The sequence below is a fragment of the Loxodonta africana genome, chromosome 7, assembly GCF_030014295.1.
Source record: "Loxodonta africana isolate mLoxAfr1 chromosome 7, mLoxAfr1.hap2, whole genome shotgun sequence".
Classification (NCBI taxonomy): Eukaryota; Metazoa; Chordata; class Mammalia; order Proboscidea; family Elephantidae; genus Loxodonta; species Loxodonta africana.
The window spans coordinates 47711337-47724306 of record NC_087348.1 but is presented as its reverse complement, the minus strand read 5'-3'; the positions used below and the strand labels follow the sequence as shown (position 1 = coordinate 47724306).

Genomic DNA, 12970 nt, shown 5'->3' with positions numbered 1-12970 from the left:
TGACAAAAACTGCATGTGTGTGAGCGAGAGATGTAAATGGGTGAAAAGAGATCTTAAAAATACAGTCTGCCAGCCATTAAATATCAGGGCATTAAAATAAGAAAAACAAAATGCATTTCTCGGCTTCGCACTGCACCCTTCTGGAAAGAGGAGGAACTGAAAACAAAATATACCATTTCTATACTCACTTGGAAACCCTGGTGGCGCAGTGGTTAAGAGCTATGGCTGCTAACCAAAGCTCAGCAGTTCAAATCTACCAGGCACTACTTGGAAACTCTATAGGGCAATTCTACCCTGACTTAAAGGGTCGCTCCGAGTCGGAATCAACTCGACAGCAACAGATTTGGGTTTTTTGGTATACTCACTTGGCGAGGAGCTCTGGTAGCGCAGTGGTTATGTGCTCAGCTGCTAAGCAAAAGGCCTGCAGTTCAACCCACCAGCCTCTCCACAGGAGAAAAATGTGACAGTCAGCTTCCGTACAGATTTAAAAAAAAAAAAGTTCCTGTTGAGTCAACTGTGACTCACAGCAATCCCAGAGAACAGAGTAGAACTGTCCCAGAGAGTTTCTGAGGCTGCGATCTTTATGGAAGCAGATGCCACATCTTTCTCCCATGGAAGAGCTGATGGGTTCAAACCTCCAGCCTTTTGGTTAGCAGCCAAGTGCTTAACCACTGCTCCACCAGGGCTCCTTTCCTAAAGAATACAGCTTTGGAAACCCTATGGGGCAGTTCTACTCTACCCTATAGGGTTACTATGAGTCAGAAATGACTGGACAACAACAGTTTTGGTTTTGGTTTTAGTTATACTCACTTGGCTAAATTATTATGAAAATCTTATTCATATAAAAAAATCATACATAAAACCACTTTCTACACTTAAACTTTTTTTTCACTTAACATATATGGCATAACAGTTAAGCACTCATTTGCTAAGCAAAAAATGATGGCGATTTTAACCTACCTAGCAGTTTTGCGGAAACCCTGGTGGTGTAGTGGTTAAGTGCTACGGCTGCTAACCAAAGGGTCAGCAGTTTGAATCCACCAGGTGCTCCTTGGAAACTCTATGGGGCAGTTCTACTCTGTCCTATAAAGTCGCTATGAGTCAGAATCAACTCGATGGCACCGGTTTGGTCTTTTTGGTTTAGCAGCTTTGCAGAAGAAAGACCTCGTAATCTGCATCCGTACAGATTACAGTCTAGAAAACCCTATGGGGCAGTTCTGCTCTGTCACCTAGAGTTGCTGTAAGTCAAAAATCAACTCCATGCCACCTAACAACAATACTCTTTACAACTTTATGAGGCTGGCATTATCATCCCCATTTCACAGATGAGGAAGTTGAGTCTTAAGAACATAGCCAAAGTCTAGTAGCCTTGAAGTGGTGGGTGTAGCCTTTGTACCCAAGTCTGCCTGAACCCAAAGTTTGTGCTCTTTCCACATACCAACGCAGAGAAAAAGGAAGAAAACTGAATCCAATTAGGGGGTGGCATTTGCCTAGTATTTATTTCAGAAAAACAATCCTTAAATATTTTTTATTGAAAAAGACAGGGCCAAAAGAGCCATAGATTTGTTGACACTGTCTTTCAACACATGACTAAAGAGCAACAAAAAGAAGTTAGTTTTATCAGTTTCCCATTTGCACCTTTTATGGTATTTTCAATTGCCTCATATGCATGGAAAATCTGGACAAAGAATAAGGAAGACGGAAGAAGAACTGCTGCCTTTGAATTATGGTGTTGGCAAAGAGTACTGAATATATCATGGACTGCCAGAAGAATGAACACATCTGTCTTGGAAGAAGTACAGCCAGAATGCTCCTTAGAAGAGAGAATGGTATTTTGGATATGTTATCAGGAGGGACCAGTCCCTGGAGAAGGACATCGTGCTTGGTAAAGCAGAGGGTCAGCAAAAAGGAGGAAGACCCTCAACGAGATGAACTGACACAGTGGCTGCAACAATGGGCTGAAACATAGCGACGATTGTGAGGATGGTGCAGGATCGGGCAGTGTTTCGTTCTGTTGTACATAAGGTCACTATGAGCTGGAACCGACTTGAGGGCACCTAACAACAACATGGAATTACAAGCCAGACACAGCAAACTCTTCTCCACTTCACTCTGAATAACCGCTGCCATATTTTCATAGAACGATAACTCCTCCCAGGATTGGGAGCTGCTCGAGCATGAAGCCTGTACCTTATTTATCTTTGCTTCCCAGCAAGTGACACTGATTTGGATGCTGATAAATATTTGCATGAGAATGAATGAAAGAATCAATAAGAGAATGAAATCCTTGAAGGCAATTGCTTCTTTTGTTTCAGATATTCAAAATTCTATGCCAAAATGACTCGGGACACTGAAATCACCAGGCAAATTGACCCCGTTTCCCATTCACTTCCCCAGCAAGGGCCCTGCTAGGAATGGGCGATGGCAGCTGAGGGAGAAGCTGTCCTCAAGGCTGGGCTCAAGGAGTTCCTCCTTAGTCCCCAGAAGACTTCTGAGGCTTTGGGTCTGGACTATGTATTTTACCTATCTGGGTTTCAGTTTGCTATCTGTAAAATGAGAATTCCTTACAGTTAAGCATAGAGATAGTGCAGTTTAAAGCCTGGAATTTTGATTTGTACTTTTTAAATGGTCAGCATGACATTTAATAACTGGTTTGGCTGGTTTTAAACATACATTTAGACTGTAGATAATTTTGGTTCTTTACCAACACAGCCTAAGGAAGGAAGAAGTTAAACACCTCAAATTAACACAATGTTATTTTTTAAACTTGACTTTAATATGTAGAGCAGTGAACTTCAAACATAATATGACTACAACACGTAGGAAAAATGCATGTCTTATGTTTCTCATCATGACCCAGCATAGAAATTCATGCGTGCGTGCACGTACAGACACACACACACACACACGTACACACACACACACACACACAACAAAACTGCAGGAAACGAAGGACACACATTGTCTGATCCTGGTTATATGAAGTATCTAGAATAGGCAAGTATATAGAAGCCAAAGTTTATTAGTGGCTACCAGGAGTGGGAGAAAGGGGGACTCATTGCTTAGGGAATGGTGATGGAAAAATTTAGAAATGGATCATGGTGATGGTTGAATAATTTGATAAACACAATACCACTGAATTGTACATGTGAAAAATGTTGAAATGGCAAATGTTTTGTCCACAATTTTTAAAAATGACAGAAAAAAAACTGCAGGAAACAATCCATGTCTTTCTATGTACTATGTACTCTGATTTTCCCCTATTTCATTTTTAAAATGTGATTTTCTAATAAATTGATTTCTCAGCTCACTAAACTGTTAGGATCCTCAGTCTGAGAAGTACAATCTAGAGCTGTACTATCCACTAAGGTTACTGAGCATTTGAAATGACGTAGTGCCAAAAAACAAAGTAAAATACTCACTAATGATTTTTCATGTTGGTTACATGTCAAAACAAGAATATTTTGGATATATTGATAAATAAAATGTATTATTTAAATTCACTTCACTGGTTTGTCTTTATTTTTTAGTGTGGCTAGGAGAAAATTTAATAGTACATATGTGGTTTACATTCTGTCTTAGACAGCATTGATCTAGACTAGAGGTCAGCAAACTACAGCTCCCAGGTCAAATCTCCCCTGCCACCTGTTTTTGTAAATAAAGTTTTATTGGAAAACAGCCATGGTCATTTAATTACATATTGCCTGTGGTTGTTTTGTGCTGTAACGGCAGAGCTGAGTAGTGGAAACAGAACGTGCGGTCCACAAAGCCTAAAATGTTGACTATCTGGCCCTTTACAGAAAAAGTTTGCCAACCTGTAATAAGCACTGAGTGCTTATTATCGGCCAACTATTGTGTTTGGTGGAGTGCCTGGATGGTGCCAACAGTTAATACATTCAGCTGCAAATCAAAAGGTTGTCTGTTCAAGTCCACCCAAAGGCACCTCAAAAGAAAAGCCTGGCAATCTTCTTCCGAAAAACCAGCCATTGTAAACCCTATGGAACACAGTTCTACTCTGACATGCATGGGGCTGCCATGAGTTGGAATTGTCTCAATGGCAACTGGTTATCGTGTTAGGTAATGTTTATGTGTTACTTGATTCAATACTAATGACAATCCTGCAAAAAGAGTTTTATTACATTGTACAAACAAGGCTCTGCCAGATTAAGAATCTCGTTCAGCTGGGCAGCAAGTCACGGCCCTGGGATTTGAGCTTTTGCCTATCTGACATTGAAGCCTGTGCAGTTGTCTCTACCTTGCGTGTGCCTCACCACCCCTTCCCACAAAGCCCTTTCCTCAATGTGCCTGGAATCTCCTACCTAGATACAACACTAAATACCATCTGAACCAACTGTAAACGAATCCAGAAGGAAATGAGAACACGTTTTGGTAATAAGACTTCTCCTCAGTGATTTAAAGGTTCTGACGGCTTTTTCGGTTGTAGAAAAAGTCACCTGCCCTCTACCCACCAAGACCAAAAAAACCAAACCCAGTGCCGTCGAGTCGATTCCAACTCATAGCAACCCTATAGGACAGAGTAGAACTGCCCTGTAGAGTTTCCAAGGAGCACCTGGCAGATTTGAACTGCCGACCATGGGAACAAATAACTGCTCAGACGCTGCTCTTGGACTGGCCAAAACGTAATCATTTTAAGCTTCCCCTCACTTCAGTTAGGAATTCTTATTAAAATGCCTTGTTTTTCATTCTCAGCCCTAATACCTTAGGGTTTCAAGCCCCAGATTTGACAGTCTCAGCTATTCAGACGAAATCACTTTGAAAAAAAACAGAAGTGTGGGAAAGACTGATGAAGCACACAGGACTATTTTTAAGGGAAAAAGCAAATAACATAATAGTTTGCAGAGCGGTGTGCCCTGGTTTGGTAAACAAGTAAAAATCACTCATAGCCACGTAACATCCTATCCGGTGTGCATGTGTGTGTGTGTGTGTGTGTGCGCACAAGTGTACTTTGAACACTATTGTCATGGGGTGTGTGGAATTCTTTCTGCTTAGACAAGTTTTTTAATTCTTGTACAATGAAAATGTATTGCTTGCATAATTACGTTTCCTGGTTGAAAAGCTTACGCCCATTTTCTAGTTTTTAAGTGAGCTTCCACTGACTTCCACATCCAAGAGCACCAGACTCAAACTGAACCCACTGCCAGCGAGTCAATTCCGACTCATACTGACCTATAGGACAGAGTAGAACTTCCCCATAGGGTTTCCAAGGAGTGCCTGGTGGATTCAAACTGCCGCCCTTTCGGTTGGCAGCTGTAGCTCTTAACCACTATGCCACCAAGGTTTCCTACAAGTGCACAGAGAATGTGAAATCACACAAATACAGGAGGGAAAAGATTGAGTCCACGAAGCAGCAACTTCAGGGCTCAGGCAGGAAGCTGGCTACCCAAAAGTGAGGCTGCAGCGCCCCCCTGCGTTCAAGGCAGAGGAATTCACCAGGAGTGGCAGAAGGAAGCTGCCTCTGCCGAGGCCAAATAGCATTTAATGTTTATTGGGCTTGCTATTCCTCTGAGTGCTAGGCCCACCCTTTGGCTGTCTGTATAAAGGCTTCCAGGGTTCCCAGGCTCTTCTTTCCAGTGGCAGCCAAGCAGCCTAGGGAAGCCACGAGGAGGGGGACTCGCAGTCCTTCACAGCATTCATCCAGCCTTGGCATCCTCAGCCTGGGAGATTTCACAGCAGCAAGGTGCTGTACATGCTTGGAAAGGGAAGGCAGATAAAAGTAGCATTACCACATGTTGAAGGGGAGGCAGTGGTGGTTTAGTGGTAGCATCCTCGCCCTCCATGCAAGAGACTCAGGTTTGATTTCCGGCCAGTGCACTTAACACACAGCCACCACCTTGTCCATCGGTGGGAGCCTCTTGCTATGATGCTGAACGGGTTTCAGCAGAGCTTCGAGACCAAGACTAGAAAGAAAGGCCTGGCAGCTACTTCTGAAAATCAGCCACTGAAAATCCTATGGATCACAACGGCTTGATCCTGTTGTGCATGGGGTCAAGGACTGACTCGACAGCAGTTAACAACAACAATGCATCCTGAAGGTTTTATACATCTTGAAGGCCTAGCTTTAAGTCTTCCAAGGGGGTGTAAGTGCAACAGTGCATGAATGATACTATACTTTAAAATAGCCACCTTTTTGAGCCCCTGTATGTTCCAACACTGATCAAATAATCCATCCCCTTGTAATCCTAGAAGGTAGATGCTATTATCTTTACAGTAGGAACAGATGAGGAGCCTGAAGCTCCAAGAGGCCAAGTTATTCTTCCAGAAAGTAGCTGGGCCTGAATTCAAACATTTCTGTGCTCCTTTTTGGTGCCAGGTATCCTGTACTGAGGTTTTGGTCAGGGCATGAGGACAGCAGGTAGCAGAAGACCAGGATGCAGTATCACCTAGTTTCTGGGGTCCAGGTAGCTGTCAGACAGTGGGTTTGTCTGTCTCTCAGAGGGCTGTCCTTAACACCTAGCACAGAGCCAACCACTCCGTAAGCATCTGTTAAATGAATGAACAGCACAGAGTTTTACTGAAATTTGAGCTACTTTTTTATTTCAACTTGAGGGATCCATGTGCTATTCCAGGAAACCCCTCTGATTTCTAAACCTGCCAGGTTGAAGACAGAAGGCGGCCCAGCGCCTGGTCTCACCTCCATCTCAGGGCTAACACAGGAGTCCCCTCCCTGTTCACTTCTAAGCCAGGTGGCTGCAGGTGACCCATAGTATCAACATCCTTCAGTGGGTGGCTTCAGACAAGCCACCTGCCAGGTCTTTCTGCTGCCTTATTGTCCTGGGCAGAGAGAATCCCAACACTGGGGTTAAGTGCTAAGCATTTAAGCAAATTAGGATTTGGCAACCAGAAAGAAGTATTCAAACAAAGTGTGATGGAAGTTTTACACGTTTGAAAAAAGTCACCAACCACTTTCCCTCTGAGCTTCAAACATTCCCTTCCATGATTGGTACCCCTGCCTCCACCAAGAAAAAACAATAGCCAAATGGAAATTGTTCTAACAATGATAACTATGACTAAAACGTGTGTCTGCTACCAAACAGTATGTGGATATTAAAGAGCAATTTGAAAGGGTTGCTTGTTTAAAGTGTTCTGGTTTTAAAGGAGGGGAGAAAATAGAGACTCCTGTTTATCGTCCTGTGCATTTCTTTCATACATTTCCTCTCCTTCGCCTGTGGATTTCTTCACATGGAAATGGCTCAGACAGGTCCACAGTGCTTGAGACTGGTTTGTGATCACAACACTGGGATTCTCTGGCCCCACTTGTAAAGGATGAAGACCTGTTCAATGGTGTTCAATCAAAACCTCTGTTCACGATCGTCAAGCTCACTCCTTTTCTATTACCTCCTCCTGGCCCAGCCCTTACACCAGCCCCAGCCTGAACCCTAAGATGTAACTCATCTGGAAACTCCTTTATCATGTACAAGACTCCCCGTGTGTGGTCCTCCCACCCACCCACCAATTACAGGCAGCCACGGGTCCTGGTTTTCTCACAATGTTGCAGGAAAGGCCTGAGACCGTTCTGACAACATCCAGAGTCCATGGTGAGAACAGGCATTTTAGTAGAAACAACAAAGTACCCTGAACAAGACATCGAAGTTTTTTCAGCTCTCATGTCCAACTTTTATGTCCACTGACCACGCTTACTTTTGAAGGGGATGGAATAAACATATGGTCTGAATTTGGCCAAGGAAATACAGCTCTAACTTGAAGAGCTAACCACAGTAAGTAGTCCATTTCAAAGGATATTAAGCCTACAGCAAATCCACACTGTGTTCAGCAAAGCCTGCTCAAATAGATATTTGGGGTCTACGGTTTATCCGGTACTTGAAAAGCAGTGCCTCTGCCTGTCTGTCTCAGAGAGGTGATGTAAGTTACCTAATCTTTAGAGTGCTAAATAAAGGCAGTCTTACCCTAAGCAGCAGAAGGCTTAGCCTCCACTTTATTGACTCAACTCCCTGGGCCTGGGAAACACGTGAGGATAAGAGTGCTTCTTGTGTTGGAGAAGAGAGTCCAGTCGATTGAGCAGCCTCCTGAATGAGAGGGAAGGACACACACCAAGCCTTGTATAACCTGCCTATGGCTGGGCCCTTACATGATTCTAGGAGAGACTTCATTTGAGAGAGTTTATTTGGGTCAGCCTGCAAGTTAATTATAAAATAAAATTTGGGGGCCTGCAATCTGTTCCCACCAGCCTGGAAAGAGCAGCCCATCCACATTGACCTTGAGCATATCTTTGTTGTCAGCTGTCATCAAGTCAGCCCCCGACTCATGGCAACCCCATGCACAGTGGAATGAAAGGCTGCCCAGTCCTGCACCAGCCACATGATTGGTTGGGGATCGGATGATTGTAATCGTAGGGTTTTCATTGGCTGAGTTTTGGGAGTAGATTGCCAGGCCTTTCTTCCTAGTCTGTCTTAGTCTGGAAGCTCTGCTGAAACCTGCTCAGCATCACAGCAAAACATAAGCCTCTACTGACAGATGAGTGGTGGCTCTGCTTGAGGTACATTGGTCAGGAATCGAACCGGGGTCTCCCTCATGGAAGGTGAGAATTCTATCACTGAACCATCAATGCCTCATTGAGCACATTTTTATTACTCTTCTCTTCCCTCTGCTCCTCACCCTGCCCTTCTCCCCATCTACTCCTCCTTATAAGGCAAGAGTTGACCTTTAACAGACAGCCCCCTGCAAACACCTCTGAAGGCACCTGAGAAATTAAGTTAATTACTTGTTAATTACTTGGCCCTAACATCTTCAGCTTGACCTACCCAGATAATTAAACCAAACTGGAATATCTTCCCTGCTGGATTTATCCAGATTTCCTCACTTCTCCATCCCACTTTGTTCTGTAAATATCACCTCTACAGAACTCAGGCACAAATTCCAGTCGATCACAGCAGAAGTTAGGGAGGTGCCAGGGTGGGAACAGGGCTGGGCCCTGGGACAGGACGGTCATGAATGTTAGAAGCAAACCTGGCAATGATAATGCCTACACTATAGAGCATGTCTTTCCAAGTTGTATGTAGCTTGTTCAATACGGTAATGTGTTCCTACTCAAAAGAGAGGGGATATCCCGTTCTTTCCATCTGCAGCAAAAAGACGGGGCAAAAAGGAAGAAGCTAGCTTCAAGTAAAGTCGAGAGCCACATTTCTATAGAAAGAACCCTGGCGGTGCAAAAGTTAAGCACTTGGCTGCTCACCAGAAGTTGGCAATTAGAACCCACCCAGTGGCTCTAAGGGAGGAAGAGCTGGCAATCTAAAGCTGTAAAGATTACAGCCTAGAAAACCCAATGGGGCAGTTCTACTCTGTCACAATGGGCCCCTAACAACAGCACTATCCATGAGAGGAATGCAAACCCCTTAAAATAGTGTGAACTCTGCACATCTACAGATGAAATCATGAGTGTTCTGCAGTTTGCATAAAAAGCCCCAGTATAAAAGGAAATAACATAAAAAATTAATATTAAAGAAAGGAAGTCTTTCTCATTGCTTGGCTTCCTTTAAAAATAATCATATAGAAATCTTTTAGTGCCTGGTTGCATGCAATTTTTTATGTTTTATTTGGAAGATATAATCATTCTTTTCTATACCACACATAGGTTCCTTTTACCCCAAATACCTGCTCACCTGGTCTTTAGCATTCTGTCATGCATTTCTCAGTTCAAACTCATCTCTGGCAACTATCAGAGGGTTAGTAATAAGCACCCTTACGATGCTTTAAGATGTTGGAAATCTTTAACCGCAACGTTGGAGTTGATGGGGTAAATCACAGAGAGGAAATCATAGACCCTCAGTGTCAAAGGAAGCAACAGTCATCCAGCTGAGCCCCTCCTCTGGAGACACCGATGCCCTCCACAGTACCCCTGTCTGGTGGCCATCTGATCGATGTCTGGACACCTCTTATGCTCCCTCTCCCTCAGTCTCACCATCTCCTGAAACATACAGTCTTATCTTTAGACATTTCAGAAAGGATAAATGAGTGGGGAGAGTAGGGCGTCCTTGTTTGGAAAGACTCTGAGATTGTAGGGTTAAAAGCACAGAAGAGAAAAATCTTTAAATAAACCTTCGCTAATGCAAATACACCATTCAAGATCAAAGAAATTCAAGACCTATTTTCTAATCTTATCACCTGTGGCTCTGTAATAAAGAATTAGCAAACATACCTGTGGGTGTGCACTGAGTGTTAGCAACCTAATTTGCAAAGTCAAGAGACTGAACAGACATCCCAAGTTCAGCAGCCTAAAAGTAACACAGTAAGGCTATTCCAAGGAGCATGATGAGAGCCACCACTACAGCGTCTCAGGCACTATGCAAAGCCTTCACGTATGTCCATCTTAATCTTTACCAAAACCCTAGCCGGTGAGTGATATTGTCCCTGCTTAACAGATGAAGAAACTGAGTCTCAGAGAGGTTAACTTCCCTCAAGTCATACAGCTAGGAAGTGGTAGAAGAAGCATTCTCGCTTAGGTCCTTCTGAGGATAAAAGACACCCTTTTAACCACGGTGCAACATTGGCTTCCCAGAAACTGTTTTATGCAGTCTCTCATGATTGGAATATTCTAGTGCAATGCAAGAGGGCAGATATTCTCAAGCTCCTTGTCTTCTTCACGCTCATCAGCACCGTAAGTAGTATTTGATACAGGCCTGCATATCTGTGGCTTCCCGGCAAGACTGGCCACGTCACTGGTGGAGCCCAGTGCAAAATGAGAATGTGAGGCTACTTCCTATTAAGAATTTCGAGACGGCAAGAGCAAAGCATTAACCCAAGGGCAGGGCCCTTCTGAGTCACATGCCATAATCCCAGCCTTGCTTCCCTATGTTCCCATGGGGTAAATCACAGAGAGGAAATCTGTTGTTGCCATCCAGTCGATTCCAACTCATAGCGACCCTACGGGACAGAGTAGAACACCCCGTAGGGTTTCCTAGGCTGTAATCTTTACAGGAGTAGATCTTCAGGTCTTTTCTCTCTCGGAGCAGCTGGTGGATTCCAGCTGGTGAGTTTGAACCACTGACCTTTCGGTTAGCAGCCAAGCACTTAACCACTGCACCACCAGGACTCCCTGTTCCTGTGTTTACACCCAAATAATGTAAGATTCTCTTGGAGGAGAAACTGGAAATCATCTAGTGAGCTTTTGGGCTGCTTTCACTTACTCAACAAATATGCTGTGATCCTATGACAGGAGAAACTCAAAGGTTAATGGAAAATGCCCCCTAAATGGACACTGAAGCCACAGCTGGACAGGGTCCTGGGGCTCCTGCCCCAGAAAACACAGAAACATGTCATGTCCCTGGCTGGCCTCAGCAGCTTAGGAGTAGGAAAGTCCTCCTTAGACAAACATATAACCCTTTGCCTTTGAGTCCATTCTGACTCATAGCGACCCCACAGGACAGAACAGAACTGCACGATAGGGTTTCCAAGGCTGTAATCTTGACAGAAGCAGACTGCTGCATCTTTCTCCTAAGGAGCAGCTGGTGGGTTCAAACCGCTGGCCTTTCAGTTAACAGCTGAGTGCTTTAACCACTGTGCCACCAGGGCTCCTCAGACAAACATATGGACATGCCTGAGTCCCTGGTTCTTCTATGACCACCTCCTAAGGAAGTGTGCCCTTTAATAAATACAGCATTTTCACAGCTATTTTGATTTTATTGCCTGTTTCCTATTGAGTTGAACACAAGCTAGACTTCTGGGATGGCTCGTTAGTCGTTTCAAAAAACCAAAGAGTATCTGTTTCCATGCTTCCGTTCTTGTATTGTTTATTCTGGGGCCTCTCCAACCTTTTCAAAATGTACTTTTCAACCCCTCAAGTGTCTTTCCCTTCAGCTTTAAAAGCCTCTCTTCTTCCTCATGGTTCCCCCTTCATGCTAAAAAGTCTGTCAATAACCCAGACAAAACCAGGTTGGACATACCCGAGCTCCGGAGTCAGCAAATCCTGCCGAGCCCTGCTGATGACTCTCGAGGAGAAGCCAGAGAACGAGGAAGACAGGACCCAGGGCCAGGCAAGGAACCAGGTGGTCAGTGGCGATTGCTGTCAATATTCTCTGCCCAGTTTTCCCAGGTGTAGCCTTGGCCCCCAGAGCACCCTGATCCACTGGTTGATTTAACAACTTGAGGTCACTTGGAATGTAAATAATCAAAGTGGTAGGGTTTTCCTTCTTAAAAACCAAGGCAACAGCTGGTGGTGGCCTGGGAACCAGGCAAATCGCCCTCTGGCTCTTGCTTTCAGTACAGGAGGGAAATCACCATGGTTCTGCAGCCGGCTGAGGAGTGGCTCCACAGGGCCCCCTGCTGGACAAACTGGCTTGGTCATTCTGACTGCCGAACAATTCTGTGTGGATTCCATCGTGATACCTGGTGTTTCACTTGTCCTGAATCTACAGGAGTCTTCAGAGAGAGAGAGAAAGCAAATAAAGCAAAAACATGATCTGTGGATGATGGTTCTCCCAACTAACAATGGCTTCTATATCAGAGGAGATTCCGAAACATAGTGTCTCCGCTTCTGTTGGTTCTACTTTCCTCTCAGAAACAGCAGCTTGGATGCCCTGGCTCTGAATGGAGGAATCTAGCGTTTGTCATAAGGATGATGAGTGATCACAGGCTTTCCCATAAGGCTGAGGAAAACCAAAAAAAACAAACCAAATCCACTGCCATCAAGTCAATTCTGACTCATAGCGACCCTATAGGACAGAGTAGAACTACCCTGTAGAGTTTCCAAGGAGCACCTGGGGGATTCAAACTGCTGACCTTTTGGTTAGCAGCCATAGCACTTAACCACTGTGCCACCAGGGTTTCCAGGCTGCAGAAAAGGGTCCCTGAAACTGACCCCTCATCCAATCACAGGATTCACAGTGTGAGGATGCCAAGGGTCAAAAAGATGCTAGGCAGAGTCCCTGCGTGGTGCAAATGGTTAACGTGTTCAGCTGCTAACTGAAAGGTTGGAAGTTCGAGTCCACACAGAGGC

The 12970-nt window shown here is 44.4% G+C and overlaps 1 protein-coding gene across 5 annotated transcripts in view; it reads right to left on the bottom strand.

The window, feature by feature from the left end:
• Positions 1-12075, bottom strand: part of SLC1A2 (solute carrier family 1 member 2) — a 201519-nt gene extending 189444 nt beyond the window's left edge. For 2 of the 5 annotated variants that reach the window (XM_064288298.1, XM_064288299.1), the window contains exon 1: positions 366-659. The gene's annotated coding sequence lies outside the window, so the exon portion shown is untranslated. Of the gene's footprint in view, positions 1-365; positions 660-11918 lie in introns of those variants that run through there. The other 3 variants (XM_064288302.1, XM_064288295.1, XM_064288296.1) reach the window with 3 other exon arrangements.
• Between the last annotated feature and the right edge of the window lie 895 nt (positions 12076-12970).